This window comes from Bombina bombina, chromosome 6 (assembly GCF_027579735.1).
Source record: "Bombina bombina isolate aBomBom1 chromosome 6, aBomBom1.pri, whole genome shotgun sequence".
In the NCBI taxonomy this organism is placed as follows: Eukaryota; Metazoa; Chordata; class Amphibia; order Anura; family Bombinatoridae; genus Bombina; species Bombina bombina.
In genome coordinates this window covers 693,766,940-693,785,125 of record NC_069504.1, presented here as the reverse complement: position 1 = coordinate 693,785,125, position 18,186 = coordinate 693,766,940, and the positions used below count along the sequence as shown (strand labels likewise).

General features: G+C 39.6%; 1 protein-coding gene across 3 annotated transcripts in view; it reads right to left on the bottom strand.

Moving 5' to 3' along the window:
* The window catches only part of LOC128663458 (PH and SEC7 domain-containing protein 4), a 139,436-nt gene that overhangs the window by 65,622 nt on the left and 55,628 nt on the right, over positions 1 to 18,186 (bottom strand). The gene's annotated exons all lie outside the window — the stretch shown is intronic.

The window sequence follows — 18,186 nt, the reverse complement described above, 5'->3', positions numbered from 1 at the left end:
GTGATATCTAGTACCAAAAGTTAATCAGATCTCCTTCTATATTCAAGCCATTTGGACTGCGTGTATACAATTTAAAAATCCAAAAGGCTTCCTTTTTATATAACTCCATAGTCCTGCTTCCTCCCCTTGGTTTATTCTTAATTAAATCTATGATCATCCAGGTGAATGTCTTGACACTTCTATCATGCTCATGTATGAAATGCTTAGAAGCACCTGTCGCTGTCCTCCCTCTCTCAATATCATTGAGGTGTTCACGTATACGTTCTCTGGTCTCACGTGTAGTACACCCTACATATTGCTTTTCACAGGAGGTACAAGTTATGGCATAAACTGCAAATTCTGATCGACAATTTGTACAGTAATTGCAATCAAAGACTCTTTGTGTGTAGTTAGACTGAAATACTTTGCTACTTGTAGTGTAACTACAAGCAATACAGCTGTGCAAGCCACACTTATAGTGTCCTTTACAGCTGAGCCAACTATTCTGCCTTGGTGGCTTCCTAAGGGCACTGGGTGAGACAAGATTTCCAATAGTCACATTCCTCTTAGAGACAAATAGACAACCCTTATCAATAACATTCTTGAGATCATTATCCGCCTTCAAGATTGGAAGGTTCCTCCTAATGATCTCGCATACTTCCCTGTACTGATTGGAATAAGTGGTAACAAAAGTTATTCCACTTTTCCCTCTTGATTTGGTATGTGTTTTAGTTGTAAGTAAATTTGCTCTGGGAATGCTCTCAACCTCTAAAAATGCTTTTCTTATGGGTCCCTCCGGATAGCCCCTTGCCTTAAGCCTTTTCCACAGAGCCCTACTCTCTGCCCGGAAATCGTCTTCTCTGGAGCAATTACGCTTAATCCTAATGAACTGCCCTTTAGCCACGCCATAATTCATATGGCGTGGATGGCAGCTCTTGGCGTGGAGCAAGGCATTTGCAGAGATTGGCTTAGTATATAATGCTGAATTAACCAATTGTTGGTCCCCATCTCCCTCTAGCTCAACATCTAAATAGGGCACTTTGTTTTTGCTGAAATTATATGTAAATTCCAGACCTGCCCTATTATGGTTTAGATACTCGACAAATTGCTGGCCCTCCTCCTCAGAGCCTGACCAAACCATCAACAGGTCATCGATGTAGCGCTTATATGCTACCACTGAACGTCTATATGGATTGGTATCTGCATAGACGTGGGACAGCTCCCACCAACCCATGTAAATGTTGGCAAATGCTGGGGCAAATTTTGCCCCCATGGCTGTCCCACGTCTCTGCAGATAGAATACTCCATTGAACTCAAAATAGTTGTGTGTCAGTAAGAAGAGGAGAACCTGCAATATGTAAGCCTTAAGGTTAGAGTCATAGTCACTGAATTCTTCTAGCATAAATCTGACTGCCTCCAGACCTTCCCTGTGAGGTATAGCCGAATACAGGCCCACCACATCCACGGTGAGCCATCCAAAGCTTTCCTTCCAGGTTAGTCCATCCACTAGATTGAGTAAGTGTTTAGTGTCCTGCAGGAAGGAGGGAAGCTTCCAGACAATGGGCTGGAGTAGTGTCTCGACCCAGTTTGACAAATTTTCAAACAAAGAGCCTATACCGGACACTATCGGACGTCCCTTGACATCCTCAATAGACTTGTGCACTTTCGGCAAATGGTGGAAGATCGGGGTAACCGGTTCCTCCACCATTAAATACTCACAAGTGACAGAGTCAATAACTCCCAGTTCCAGCCCATCATCTAGAAGGTCCCTCATTTTCTCCCGAAAAGCAAACACTGGATTACCTGGTAAAACAGAATAGACTTCCTGATCCTCCAACTGTCTCAATGCCTCTTTTATGTAGGCTGATCTGTCCATTACTACTATTGATCCACCTTTGTCCGAGTTTTTGATCACTATGTTATCTCTTGCTTTCAACTGTCTGAGACCTTCCTTTTGTTTGACTGTAAGATTGTCCCTAGAGTTCCTACTCTTTTCTTTTAGCCTTATCAAGTCCTCCTCTACCCTTCTATGAAATTGTTCAAGGATTTTACCACGACTATGTGTGGGGTAGAATATGGATTTTGGCCTAAAGCCAGTATGTGAGCTCTTAACACTAACAGGTTGATTACTATCTCTTTCTAGTTGGTATAGTGATAGAAAGTCAACAGCATCATTAACCTGAAAATAATCATTTGTCACTGTTCTCTCCACTAGGTCATGTGCTTGTGTGTCATCATCTTGCTGAGTGTTCTCTATGGCATAAAACTTTTTAAGTGTCAGGTTACGGATGAGTTTATTAACATCAAGTAATGTTTCAAAAACATCAAAATCAATTGAGGGAACAAAGTTTAACCCAAGTTTCAAAACATCCAATTCTTTTTCGGTCAGTACCGTGGATGACAAATTAATTATTTTTAGATTTTGTATTTGTTCTGTTTGCCTCTCCTGGGAGTATATCTTTCCCTCTGTTCTAGGGTCTGTAGTGCCCCTTGAGCTATTTGTGTTCTGGTTAGCATACCTCTTCCCCTCCCCCCTCCTCCCCCTCCCTGTCCTGCTCCTACCTCGTGAAAAACCTGCTGCTGGTCTACAGGTCCGCTTTGTTCTAATTGTTTCTCACCTTCTATTGCTCTCACATATCTATTCCTATTTGTTTTATTTTTAGGTTTAAGTATACCCACATTGGATTTAACAGGCAGGGAAAGGGGCACAATGTCAAGGTTTGGGGCTGACAATCCCCCTACATCAGAGTCATTATATAGTTCCCCCTCATCAGAAGAGGGTCCACTGGTCATGAAGTCCACAAAATCCTGTACCTCTACCTCATCATTGGACTCAGGGTCTGTGTCAGAAAAAGTCACCTGTTTTTTATTTGTGGTTGGTTGTTGACTCTTAATGTCCTTGGGTAATAAATCGCCCCCTTTCTTATGTTTCCGTTGTCGTCTATTCCTTTTTCCTGATTGTAAATTATTAGGATAAACCCTATTAAAGGTGTAATCCTCTGAATCTCTAGTGTATTTGCGGAACTTGAGTTTGTCAATGTCCCTCTTCATGCTATCTACAGTCTGTTTAAGCAAATTGTCAAGTTTTTCATATTGACTATGATCCACAAACTGGTTAAGATCTTTTTGTACATGCTGTATTTGTTGTCTAGCCTCAATTAGCCTCTGTTCCTTATGTCTTATGATCAGGTGCATTAATCTGATTGAGCATTCTGTTAAGATATCATTCCATTCCCTTAGAAAAGCATCATCAATCATGAGGAATGTTGGCCTTTTCTTAAGCCTAAGACCCCGTGGTATAATGTTAAGGTCAATATATTTCTCAAGGGACTTCTTGTCCCACCATATTTGATATTCCTTTATGAGTGCTTTTTCCATCAATAGAAAAACTTCAGAAATGTCTTTAATTTCATTATCAGGGTTAAAAATGTCCTTAAGTGTAGGTCTACTTTTCTCTAGATCCTCCAAAGATAACAAAGAGTAAAAATTACTGTTAGCCATGTTGCCTACGTAAATCCTTTATACTCAATATTTCAAATAATTGAATAGAGGAATTTGAAGAATTAAACTTGGCTTTATTCAAATTGCCAAGTATACATTACTATTAATCCCACTAATATAATCCAAAAGATATTAATTACTTAGCAGCACCATGCTCCGTTAATTTGTCAAAAGTTCTCAATCAGCATACCAAGAGAATTGATTACAACCAAAGATGAACAATGCTTGAGATGCGACAATATTTTTCTTACCGCTATCGGTGACACCCTTTAAAACTCTGTCCAGTACTATCCTCTTCTTCAGACTAGTACTAAGTAAGGCACACATCAAGCGACAACATCTTCAACAGTAATAGAGCAATAATGCGGCTCACCTTCTAGGATCTGTTCCGAAAGGAATCCTTACTGTCCGCCGCTCTGCTTCTGATCTCCGCGTCTAACACTCAGCGTCTGACGTCACTCGGTTTCCCGGTCATGTGATCGTCCATCTACTGGTAGTGTGCGGGCTCAATCCTGCAATTGCGTCGCTCTTCTATGATGTGTGAACGTGCTTGTGGGTTTTCAGTGTCACCGGTCTTGGCGGTCTGGTTCCGCTGCTTACGTGGGATTGCCCTGGATTCACCAAAAGGTCTTCTTCTCCAGATTGAACGCTTTCTCTCCGGACGGCACTCTCCTCTGCCGCAAAATAGCAATTCAACCAAACAAAACCGGGTGAGTAAAACAATCTGGAAATTTATTTCTTCAATTTAAAATAGGCAACACGCTATTAAAAACATATATAAGCACAGACAAGGGAGACTAGTCTGACATGTTTCGGCCTTGACTGGCCTTAATCATAGACACTTTAGTCACGGTAAATGGGGCGGCTATTATACCACCCACCTTAATTTCATTGGCTGTCTGTGCTAAGGGTTAAATTTGTTACACCTGCTATCTTGTATATTGGGTCTATGTAAATTATTTGCTTGGTAAGTGAGATCTTATGTTAGTAATGTTAGGAACCTCTATCTGAACTTTGTATATACATTGACTATTTGTAACCCCCTATATGCTAAATGTGTAATCATTATAGTCATGCAATATCTTATCTAAATCTCTATGGGCATTACTTGAATGGTATACTTACACAGATACCATCCAATCATGCCATCTAGCATGATAATGCTATGTCTCCACTTATTTGACTGATACACTAAAAGCTGGGGTAAATAGAAAAGAACAAAAAAATAGATAGTTATGTACTCTAAATAAATGTGGTACAAAAATTATTATCCCAACTAAGTCTAAGCTTAATAATATCTCTCAATAAACCAACATTGTGGGCCATACTTTTAAGGTTTTTGTTTTTTAGTTTTTTTAGTTTTTTTAGTTTCTTAGTTATTTAGGTGTTAAGGCAATCTAAGTATATGGAGTTATAAAATAGTATATGAGGTGATATCTAGTACCAAAAGTTAATCAGATCTCCTTCTATATTCAAGCCATTTGGACTGCGTGTATACAATTTAAAAATCCAAAAGGCTTCCTTTTTATATAACTCCATAGTCCTGCTTCCTCCCCTTGGTTTATTCTTAATTAAATCTATGATCATCCAGGTGAATGTCTTGACACTTCTATCATGCTCATGTATGAAATGCTTAGAAGCACCTGTCGCTGTCCTCCCTCTCTCAATATCATTGAGGTGTTCACGTATACGTTCTCTGGTCTCACGTGTAGTACACCCTACATATTGCTTTTCACAGGAGGTACAAGTTATGGCATAAACTGCAAATTCTGATCGACAATTTGTACAGTAATTGCAATCAAAGACTCTTTGTGTGTAGTTAGACTGAAATACTTTGCTACTTGTAGTGTAACTACAAGCAATACAGCTGTGCAAGCCACACTTATAGTGTCCTTTACAGCTGAGCCAACTATTCTGCCTTGGTGGCTTCCTAAGGGCACTGGGTGAGACAAGATTTCCAATAGTCACATTCCTCTTAGAGACAAATAGACAACCCTTATCAATAACATTCTTGAGATCATTATCCGCCTTCAAGATTGGAAGGTTCCTCCTAATGATCTCGCATACTTCCCTGTACTGATTGGAATAAGTGGTAACAAAAGTTATTCCACTTTTCCCTCTTGATTTGGTATGTGTTTTAGTTGTAAGTAAATTTGCTCTGGGAATGCTCTCAACCTCTAAAAATGCTTTTCTTATGGGTCCCTCCGGATAGCCCCTTGCCTTAAGCCTTTTCCACAGAGCCCTACTCTCTGCCCGGAAATCGTCTTCTCTGGAGCAATTACGCTTAATCCTAATGAACTGCCCTTTAGCCACGCCATAATTCATATGGCGTGGATGGCAGCTCTTGGCGTGGAGCAAGGCATTTGCAGAGATTGGCTTAGTATATAATGCTGAATTAACCAATTGTTGGTCCCCATCTCCCTCTAGCTCAACATCTAAATAGGGCACTTTGTTTTTGCTGAAATTATATGTAAATTCCAGACCTGCCCTATTATGGTTTAGATACTCGACAAATTGCTGGCCCTCCTCCTCAGAGCCTGACCAAACCATCAACAGGTCATCGATGTAGCGCTTATATGCTACCACTGAACGTCTATATGGATTGGTATCTGCATAGACGTGGGACAGCTCCCACCAACCCATGTAAATGTTGGCAAATGCTGGGGCAAATTTTGCCCCCATGGCTGTCCCACGTCTCTGCAGATAGAATACTCCATTGAACTCAAAATAGTTGTGTGTCAGTAAGAAGAGGAGAACCTGCAATATGTAAGCCTTAAGGTTAGAGTCATAGTCACTGAATTCTTCTAGCATAAATCTGACTGCCTCCAGACCTTCCCTGTGAGGTATAGCCGAATACAGGCCCACCACATCCACGGTGAGCCATCCAAAGCTTTCCTTCCAGGTTAGTCCATCCACTAGATTGAGTAAGTGTTTAGTGTCCTGCAGGAAGGAGGGAAGCTTCCAGACAATGGGCTGGAGTAGTGTCTCGACCCAGTTTGACAAATTTTCAAACAAAGAGCCTATACCGGACACTATCGGACGTCCCTTGACATCCTCAATAGACTTGTGCACTTTCGGCAAATGGTGGAAGATCGGGGTAACCGGTTCCTCCACCATTAAATACTCACAAGTGACAGAGTCAATAACTCCCAGTTCCAGCCCATCATCTAGAAGGTCCCTCATTTTCTCCCGAAAAGCAAACACTGGATTACCTGGTAAAACAGAATAGACTTCCTGATCCTCCAACTGTCTCAATGCCTCTTTTATGTAGGCTGATCTGTCCATTACTACTATTGATCCACCTTTGTCCGAGTTTTTGATCACTATGTTAGTGTGAGTGTTAGACGCGGAGATCAGAAGCAGAGCGGCGGACAGTAAGGATTCCTTTCGGAACAGATCCTAGAAGGTGAGCCGCATTATTGCTCTATTACTGTTGAAGATGTTGTCGCTTGATGTGTGCCTTACTTAGTACTAGTCTGAAGAAGAGGATAGTACTGGACAGAGTTTTAAAGGGTGTCACCGATAGCGGTAAGAAAAATATTGTCGCATCTCAAGCATTGTTCATCTTTGGTTGTAATCAATTCTCTTGGTATGCTGATTGAGAACTTTTGACAAATTAACGGAGCATGGTGCTGCTAAGTAATTAATATCTTTTGGATTATATTAGTGGGATTAATAGTAATGTATACTTGGCAATTTGAATAAAGCCAAGTTTAATTCTTCAAATTCCTCTATTCAATTATTTGAAATATTGAGTATAAAGGATTTACGTAGGCAACATGGCTAACAGTAATTTTTACTCTTTGTTATCTTTGGAGGATCTAGAGAAAAGTAGACCTACACTTAAGGACATTTTTAACCCTGATAATGAAATTAAAGACATTTCTGAAGTTTTTCTATTGATGGAAAAAGCACTCATAAAGGAATATCAAATATGGTGGGACAAGAAGTCCCTTGAGAAATATATTGACCTTAACATTATACCACGGGGTCTTAGGCTTAAGAAAAGGCCAACATTCCTCATGATTGATGATGCTTTTCTAAGGGAATGGAATGATATCTTAACAGAATGCTCAATCAGATTAATGCACCTGATCATAAGACATAAGGAACAGAGGCTAATTGAGGCTAGACAACAAATACAGCATGTACAAAAAGATCTTAACCAGTTTGTGGATCATAGTCAATATGAAAAACTTGACAATTTGCTTAAACAGACTGTAGATAGCATGAAGAGGGACATTGACAAACTCAAGTTCCGCAAATACACTAGAGATTCAGAGGATTACACCTTTAATAGGGTTTATCCTAATAATTTACAATCAGGAAAAAGGAATAGACGACAACGGAAACATAAGAAAGGGGGCGATTTATTACCCAAGGACATTAAGAGTCAACAACCAACCACAAATAAAAAACAGGTGACTTTTTCTGACACAGACCCTGAGTCCAATGATGAGGTAGAGGTACAGGATTTTGTGGACTTCATGACCAGTGGACCCTCTTCTGATGAGGGGGAACTATATAATGACTCTGATGTAGGGGGATTGTCAGCCCCAAACCTTGGCATTGTGCCCCTTTCCCTGCCTGTTAAATCCAATGTGGGTATACTTAAACCTAAAAATAAAACATATAGGAATAGATATGTGAGAGCAATAGAAGGTGAGAAACAATTAGAACAAAGCGGACCTGTAGACCAGCAGCAGGTTTTTCACGAGGTAGGAGCAGGACAGGGAGGGGGAGGAGGGGGGAGGGGAAGAGGTATGCTAACCAGAACACAAATAGCTCAAGGGGCACTACAGACCCTAGAACAGAGGGAAAGATATACTCCCAGGAGAGGCAAACAGAACAAATACAAAATCTAAAAATAATTAATTTGTCATCCACGGTACTGACCGAAAAAGAATTGGATGTTTTGAAACTTGGGTTAAACTTTGTTCCCTCAATTGATTTTGATGTTTTTGAAACATTACTTGATGTTAATAAACTCATCCGTAACCTGACACTTAAAAAGTTTTATGCCATAGAGAACACTCAGCAAGATGATGACACACAAGCACATGACCTAGTGGAGAGAACAGTGACAAATGATTATTTTCAGGTTAATGATGCTGTTGACTTTCTATCACTATACCAACTAGAAAGAGATAGTAATCAACCTGTTAGTGTTAAGAGCTCACATACTGGCTTTAGGCCAAAATCCATATTCTACCCCACACATAGTCGTGGTAAAATCCTTGAACAATTTCATAGAAGGGTAGAGGAGGACTTGATAAGGCTAAAAGAAAAGAGTAGGAACTCTAGGGACAATCTTACAGTCAAACAAAAGGAAGGTCTCAGACAGTTGAAAGCAAGAGATAACATAGTGATCAAAAACTCGGACAAAGGTGGATCAATAGTAGTAATGGACAGATCAGCCTACATAAAAGAGGCATTGAGACAGTTGGAGGATCAGGAAGTCTATTCTGTTTTACCAGGTAATCCAGTGTTTGCTTTTCGGGAGAAAATGAGGGACCTTCTAGATGATGGGCTGGAACTGGGAGTTATTGACTCTGTCACTTGTGAGTATTTAATGGTGGAGGAACCGGTTACCCCGATCTTCCACCATTTGCCGAAAGTGCACAAGTCTATTGAGGATGTCAAGGGACGTCCGATAGTGTCCGGTATAGGCTCTTTGTTTGAAAATTTGTCAAACTGGGTCGAGACACTACTCCAGCCCATTGTCTGGAAGCTTCCCTCCTTCCTGCAGGACACTAAACACTTACTCAATCTAGTGGATGGACTAACCTGGAAGGAAAGCTTTGGATGGCTCACCGTGGATGTGGTGGGCCTGTATTCGGCTATACCTCACAGGGAAGGTCTGGAGGCAGTCAGATTTATGCTAGAAGAATTCAGTGACTATGACTCTAACCTTAAGGCTTACATATTGCAGGTTCTCCTCTTCTTACTGACACACAACTATTTTGAGTTCAATGGAGTATTCTATCTGCAGAGACGTGGGACAGCCATGGGGGCAAAATTTGCCCCAGCATTTGCCAACATTTACATGGGTTGGTGGGAGCTGTCCCACGTCTATGCAGATACCAATCCATATAGACGTTCAGTGGTAGCATATAAGCGCTACATCGATGACCTGTTGATGGTTTGGTCAGGCTCTGAGGAGGAGGGCCAGCAATTTGTCGAGTATCTAAACCATAATAGGGCAGGTCTGGAATTTACATATAATTTCAGCAAAAACAAAGTGCCCTATTTAGATGTTGAGCTAGAGGGAGATGGGGACCAACAATTGGTTAATTCAGCATTATATACTAAGCCAATCTCTGCAAATGCCTTGCTCCACGCCAAGAGCTGCCATCCACGCCATATGAATTATGGCGTGGCTAAAGGGCAGTTCATTAGGATTAAGCGTAATTGCTCCAGAGAAGACGATTTCCGGGCAGAGAGTAGGGCTCTGTGGAAAAGGCTTAAGGCAAGGGGCTATCCGGAGGGACCCATAAGAAAAGCATTTTTAGAGGTTGAGAGCATTCCCAGAGCAAATTTACTTACAACTAAAACACATACCAAATCAAGAGGGAAAAGTGGAATAACTTTTGTTACCACTTATTCCAATCAGTACAGGGAAGTATGCGAGATCATTAGGAGGAACCTTCCAATCTTGAAGGCGGATAATGATCTCAAGAATGTTATTGATAAGGGTTGTCTATTTGTCTCTAAGAGGAATGTGACTATTGGAAATCTTGTCTCACCCAGTGCCCTTAGGAAGCCACCAAGGCAGAATAGTTGGCTCAGCTGTAAAGGACACTATAAGTGTGGCTTGCACAGCTGTATTGCTTGTAGTTACACTACAAGTAGCAAAGTATTTCAGTCTAACTACACACAAAGAGTCTTTGATTGCAATTACTGTACAAATTGTCGATCAGAATTTGCAGTTTATGCCATAACTTGTACCTCCTGTGAAAAGCAATATGTAGGGTGTACTACACGTGAGACCAGAGAACGTATACGTGAACACCTCAATGATATTGAGAGAGGGAGGACAGCGACAGGTGCTTCTAAGCATTTCATACATGAGCATGATAGAAGTGTCAAGACATTCACCTGGATGATCATAGATTTAATTAAGAATAAACCAAGGGGAGGAAGCAGGACTATGGAGTTATATAAAAAGGAAGCCTTTTGGATTTTTAAATTGTATACACGCAGTCCAAATGGCTTGAATATAGAAGGAGATCTGATTAACTTTTGGTACTAGATATCACCTCATATACTATTTTATAACTCCATATACTTAGATTGCCTTAACACCTAAATAACTAAGAAACTAAAAAAACTAAAAAAACTAAAAAACAAAAACCTTAAAAGTATGGCCCACAATGTTGGTTTATTGAGAGATATTATTAAGCTTAGACTTAGTTGGGATAATAATTTTTGTACCACATTTATTTAGAGTACATAACTATCTATTTTTTTGTTCTTTTCTATTTACCCCAGCTTTTAGTGTATCAGTCAAATAAGTGGAGACATAGCATTATCATGCTAGATGGCATGATTGGATGGTATCTGTGTAAGTATACCATTCAAGTAATGCCCATAGAGATTTAGATAAGATATTGCATGACTATAATGATTACACATTTAGCATATAGGGGGTTACAAATAGTCAATGTATATACAAAGTTCAGATAGAGGTTCCTAACATTACTAACATAAGATCTCACTTACCAAGCAAATAATTTACATAGACCCAATATACAAGATAGCAGGTGTAACAAATTTAACCCTTAGCACAGACAGCCAATGAAATTAAGGTGGGTGGTATAATAGCCGCCCCATTTACCGTGACTAAAGTGTCTATGATTAAGGCCAGTCAAGGCCGAAACATGTCAGACTAGTCTCCCTTGTCTGTGCTTATATATGTTTTTAATAGCGTGTTGCCTATTTTAAATTGAAGAAATAAATTTCCAGATTGTTTTACTCACCCGGTTTTGTTTGGTTGAATTGCTATTTTGCGGCAGAGGAGAGTGCCGTCCGGAGAGAAAGCGTTCAATCTGGAGAAGAAGACCTTTTGGTGAATCTAGGGCAATCCCACGTAAGCAGCGGAACCAGACCGCCAAGACCGGTGACACTGAAAACCCACAAGCACGTTCACACATCATAGAAGAGCGACGCAATTGCAGGATTGAGCCCGCACACTACCAGTAGATGGACGATCACATGACCGGGAAACCGAGTGATGTCAGACGCTGAGTGTTAGACGCGGAGATCAGAAGCAGAGCGGCGGACAGTAAGGATTCCTTTCGGAACAGATCCTAGAAGGTGAGCCGCATTATTGCTCTATTACTGTTGAAGATGTTGTCGCTTGATGTGTGCCTTACTTAGTACTAGTCTGAAGAAGAGGATAGTACTGGACAGAGTTTTAAAGGGTGTCACCGATAGCGGTAAGAAAAATATTGTCGCATCTCAAGCATTGTTCATCTTTGGTTGCACACAACCAAAAGGTCATCTATATACCGTTTGTAATCGGTAATAGATTTAAGAAAGGGATTTCGGTCCACATATAGATGTAGATGCTCCCACCAGCCCATGAAGATATTCGCATAGGCCAGGGCGAACTTGGCTCCCATGGCTGTGCCTCGCCTTTGTAGGTAGAAATTTCCTAGAAATTCAAAATAATTGTGTGTTAGTAGAAAGTCCAAGACTCTTTGTATGTATTGTTGTATATGTATAGAGTAGTTGCTAAATGTATCAAGCATGTACTCAGTGGCTTCTAGTCCTTTACTGTGTGGGATAGCTGAATACAATCCCACTACGTCTATAGTAAGCCAACCCATATTGTGGTTCCATGTACAAGCATTCATGAGCCTTAAGAGATGCTTTGTATCCCTCAGGAATGATGGTAGCTGATATATTAAGGGTTGTAACAGGGATTCCAGCCAATTGGAGAGGTTTTCAAAAAGCGATCCTATCCCTGAGACAATAGGATGCCCTTTTACCTCCTCCAAGGACTTATGGACCTTGGGGAGGTAATGGAATATGTTGACCACTGGATGTTTTACATATAGATATTCAAAAGTGTCATCATCTATGACTCCTAGGTGTCTACCATCATCCAGCAAATCCAAAAGAAGTGCTCCAAATCGCTGTGTGGGATCACCAGGCAACTTTTTATAGACATCAGTGTCCAAAAGTTGTCTCTCTGCTTCAAAAATATAATATGATTTGTCCAACACAACAATTGAACCCCCCTTATCAGACTGCTTAATAGATGATGTCCTCTCTGTTCTGGAGCTTTGTTAAAGCTAGCCTTTGCTCGCAAGTAAGATTGGTCTTTACTTCTTTCTGTTCCATGTCTTTTTTAAGAAGGTCTTCCTCCATTCGTCGTTGAAACGACTCAAGTGCTTGACCTCTGAAATGAGTAGGATAAAATATAGATTTCGGCTTAAAGCCTTTGTGGGAACCAATATATTGTTCTTCACTTAAACACTCCCTTCCCAATGCATGGAGACTTAAAAAATCCCTTGCATCTGTTATATTAAAATAATCATGTTGTGGGGTTGTGTCTGGAACTGGGGGTGATTCATCTACAGTTGGATTGACTTTATAAAACTTTTTAAGTGTGAGGCCACGGATGAACCTATTTATGTCAATTAGTGTATCAAAAACACTGAATTTAGAAGTAGGAACAAAGTTAAGGCCTAAGCTTAAAACTTCCACCTCAGGCTTAGTCAGTGAAACACTTGATAAATTTATTATATTGGATCTCTGTATTTATTTGTCTGTCTGCCTCTCCTCAGTGTGTAGTGTTCCCTCTGTGACCCTTGTCTTGGTCCGCCTCTTCCTCCTCCTTCTTCTTGGCCCTGTGCTACCTGAAAAACCTGCTGCCCAACTTGAGAATCTACCTTTGGGGTATGTTGTGCTTTTTTATACTTATTGCCCCTGGGTGGCTTTGGGGGGTCTGTTTATTTTCAGAATAGCGGGTATACCCATCAGCTCATTAGATTGTTTAGGAGGTACAATATCAGAGGGGGGTACATTGGCATGGACCAAAGGGTGGGAGGGGGGTTTAGATGTGGTGCTTCCAGTCCTGCCACCTGGGTAAGCACTCCTCCATCATCATCTGAGGATTGTTCACTAGACATAAAGGAAACAAAGTCCTGGAGAACATCATCCTCGTTTGACTCCTGGTCAGTATCAGAGAAGGAAACCTTCTTTTGGTCCTTGTTGCCCCCTTTCGGTTGATATGCCTTTTTGTTGCCTTGGTTTCTGTGTCTCATGTACTTCCTTGATTTCCAATTATACACCCTATTGTATTTATAATCCTCAGTGTCTCAGTGTATATATATATACAATATCAAAGGAGAGCACTCTCACTTAGTATAGCAACTGCCAGGGTGCCAGTATAGGATAAGTGTAGCAGAACAAAAACTTGCACTTTCTGGTCTTTTTCAAATTCAATCTTTTACTGTGAAAAGTAGTGACGTTTCAGGGACAAAGTTTCCCCCTCCTCAGACATATTTAGACATCTAGGTATGTATCTTAATGTTAAATCCCTTTGCAGGCCTTTTTTTTCTAACACCTGAGACCTCATATCTTTTTATTAGATGGTGTTATTATGAGTGTAACTGTACTTTTAAATGTATTTTTTATTTGTTTTCTGCAACTTTTTATTCAAGTGTAACAGTTAACCAGAGCTCTGAAGTCACAATATCCCAATGCACATTAAATTCAAATGTGCTAGAGCTAATGTGTTTGCTGTCAACTTGTATTATACTCGCTACTTCTGACGTGCGCAAACACCAGCCATAAACCCCTTTTTGCTTGCATGCAACAGTTGGCGCTCCACTTGTAATATAGTCCTCAATTGGGATATCTATAGTACTAGTTAGATTCTCTTCATCATATTTACTATTTAGAAACCCCATCTTGTTCTAAATATACCTTCTTTTCCATACAATTCCATCTAATACGCTGGAATTTACTTTTTAGTATATTACGGGTCCAGGTTTTATGGTGGCAACTATTGACGTCAATATAATTGTTTATGTCAACAGGTTTAAAATAATTATTTGTTTTTATTTGATTGTTATCAATAAATATTGCCAAATATAGAGAGTTAATTGATGTATCATTATATTGTAATGGGAAATTAACATTCCAATCATTAGAGTTCAAGTATTCACAGTATCTTAAAAGTTCATTACCAATTTATGAATCATATAAAAGTTGCTATACCCTCTTAAATAATTATACCACCTTAAAAAAGTATACCATCTTGAAAAGTCTCTAAACAAGTTATACCATCTTATAAAAATGTAATACAGATTGAGACTGGTGATCCGGAAATAGATAACAACAGCTGGGATGTAAACTAGGTTTCACAATGATGAGTAAACTGGAAGTGACCAAACCAGTAATGATGCAACGGCCCAGGTTGTAAATAAATATGTGGATTAAACAACTGAAGGACATCCTTGAAAAAGGTGATTCTTAATGGCGAAACGCGTGTCGTATCTTATTTGGGACTTACATCACGCTACAAAGTTTGGACTTACCTGTATTTGGAGCCTTTTAAGACTGTTCAAATTCCAAATTCAGTCAGGAAACACTATACAACAGTGTTTCCCAAACCCAGTCCTTGGAACCCTTAACAGGCCAAATATTCATTATATCTTAACTAGAGCACGGGTGAAATAATCAGTTCGCTCATCAGCTTCACCTGTGCTCTAGTTAAGATATAATAAATAGGTGGCCTGTTAAGGGTCCTGAGGACTGGAGTTTAGAAACACTGCTATACAGATTCAGGTTATCCTTTATACTATATGTTCAATGTATATGGCTCTTTTGAAATCTTATTTGTTTTTTATTTCTTTTATAGTATGTTTTAATTACTGAAATAAACATAATATCCATTTAGTGTTTTCTGGCTGAAATTGGAATTTAGAGAAGAGTGGCTGCGTATGAGCCTGTAATCATACGACAAGCGCATTACACAGAGCAGGTGGTGCTCTGTTCCAAGTGAATACGGATTTGGCACCTGCATTATACTTGTTTATAGGATTTGTGACTTTATTACACTATTGTGTGTTTTTCTTTCCTTTTTGGAGTGACAACACAGAGAAGACATCAGTATTTGGGACTGTATAGTATTACAAATCCTTTATTATTACATCGTACTATACATTTTTTTTTATATAGGGAAAATAAGTGCAACAAGTCATGTTGCCAGATGTATTAAAAGAAAATATAACTCTAGCCATTCAATTGGGTATCTTCAAGCTCTATACCAATCTATCTCTTCCCAGATAGATACAAATTGTAACAGTAAAAAAGGGGATAGGAACAGAGCGCTAGATTGGCAAAGATACCAGGAGGATAATATTGTATATAAAAAAACAATTTATTGTTGTAGGCTCTAACAAATCACTTCTAGAAATACCTTTATAGTAGAGAAGAATACATACAGTATTAAAAGACACAATGTCCCAAATTTTTAAAACATGTATATGACTTATTTGTACAAGTAAATCGGGACGTCTCCCTTAAAATATGAAACAGAACATCACATTTGTTGATCCATTAAAAAGTGTGCACAAATATTTTAACCCCTATTTTGGGTTTCAACTTCTATAGTTTGGACTAATAAGAAGTTGTAGTAAAACATTTGTGCAAACAAGTAACCAGATTAATTTCAATATGTCACCCCAAATCAGGAAAAAAAAGTCTTATTTGTAGATTACAGACTATAGAATGCACCACACACTTATCCATTTGTTTTTTCTTCAGAGGACTTTTTAAAAAGTAGAAGTTCGTATATATATATGGCAGTTCTATTTACTCTTAAATTTTAGCAGGAACCCAAAAACAAAAGGATTTAAGGCTTTTTGGTTTAAGCGATGTAAGAAATATTACAATGATGTTACGTAGTAGTACATTGAAGGTGTGTAGAAAGCTGTTACTGGCTGTATGTATGCAACAATCTTACCAGTCTTATGGTTAAGCTGTATTAAAGCAAAGGAAATAATTACCAAGGTAAGCATAAATTTTGTTCTCTTACAATGGATGGTGAGAGTCCACAATATCACATGTGGGATCCTCTACCCAAGCAGTGAAGCCCACAAGACCAAATGAAAGAATTTAGTAAAAGTAAGTTAAAAAAAAAAAAAGACCAAGTAGCTGCCTTGCAAATTGTTTCAAGTGAAGCTTCATTATGAAAGGCCCAAAAATAGTCTACTGATCTAGTAGAATTAGCAGTAATCCTCTTGGGGGTTGGGACTTCCCAAAACACTATAAGAATGTCTAATTAATTCCTCAAGCCAACAACAGCTAAGGTAATAGAAGTAGCTTTCTGACTTCTATGCCAAAAAATGCACAAGGAAGGCAGACTTGTGAAAGGATTTTGTAGCTTCAATATAGAACATCAAAGCACAACCCACATCTAGAAAACACTCTTTAGAATTCTTCTGAGCTGGACACAATAAAGGTACCACCATTTCTTGATTCTGTAGAATCCATTTTTAATAACCAATTAATAATTCCTTCTCTAAACTGCCTTTTTTCAATGAAAGTTTAGTAAAGGAGGTTTGCAAGAGATAGCAGAAGGCTTAAAAGATCGTCTAGCAGATAATATGGTCAACAGAAACACAACCGTCTAGGAGAGAAACTATAGGTCTAACCCATGCGTAGGCTCAAAAGGAAGTGCTTGAGAAAACCTCATTACTGAGATGAGATTCCAAGGAGTCGTCATTCTAATTACCGGCCTAAGGTAAAATAGTGTCTGATCAAAGGTCTGTATATCAGGATTCTTAGCAATCTTTCTATGATACAGAAGACATAAGGCCAAAATCTGACCATTCAGAGAGCTGTCAGGCAAACCTTTCTCCCAGACCTGTTGAAGAAACGGAGGAAATATGTATATCAGCTTGAAATATCACAGAACAACTTAGGCATCCACTACTTCTGCCTGCTCTGGCATAGTAGCGGGGAAACATGTGGTTGAGCCAGGAAGCCATAAGGTCTATCTCAGAGAGACCCCAGCTAATCACAATCTGGTCAGACACCTCTTGATGAGAGACCATTCTCCAGGATGAAGACTCAAAAAGTCTGGCTCCCAATTGTTGATTTCTGGAATATGTATGGCTGACAACTGAGCATGGTTGTTCTCCACTCATCTGAGAATATGTGATACCTTTATCATCTCTAAGAAACTGCAGTTCCCCCTTGATGGTTGATGTAGGCCACCACCGTGACACTGTACAATTGAAATCGGATATATAGCTGAAGTCTGAAACTGGACCAAATCTGAAGAATCTTGAGGATTGCAAGTTCCAGAATGTTGATAGGTAACCTCGCCTCCCAAGAATGCCACATTCCCTGCACTCTCTGTGACTCACAGAAAGCCCATGAGACTGGCTTTTGCTGTAATCAAGTCCACTGCGGCCTTCTGAATGAGGACTGGTGAGACTGCCACCAAGATAGGGACTGTCGGTCTGATCTTAAGAGATCTGCTGAGACAGGTCCTCATGAATCTTGTTCTACTGATGTATTAGTGACTGATGAAGTGATCTCCGGTATCACCCAGCAAAGGGAATTGCATCCACTTTTGTGCACAGAACTACTGCAGGAAGGGGCGTTAGCTGTAAGCAAGCACATGTCTGTAGTAGTTTGAGTTTGCACTCTTCTGTAACAAGATAATCTCATAGAAACTGA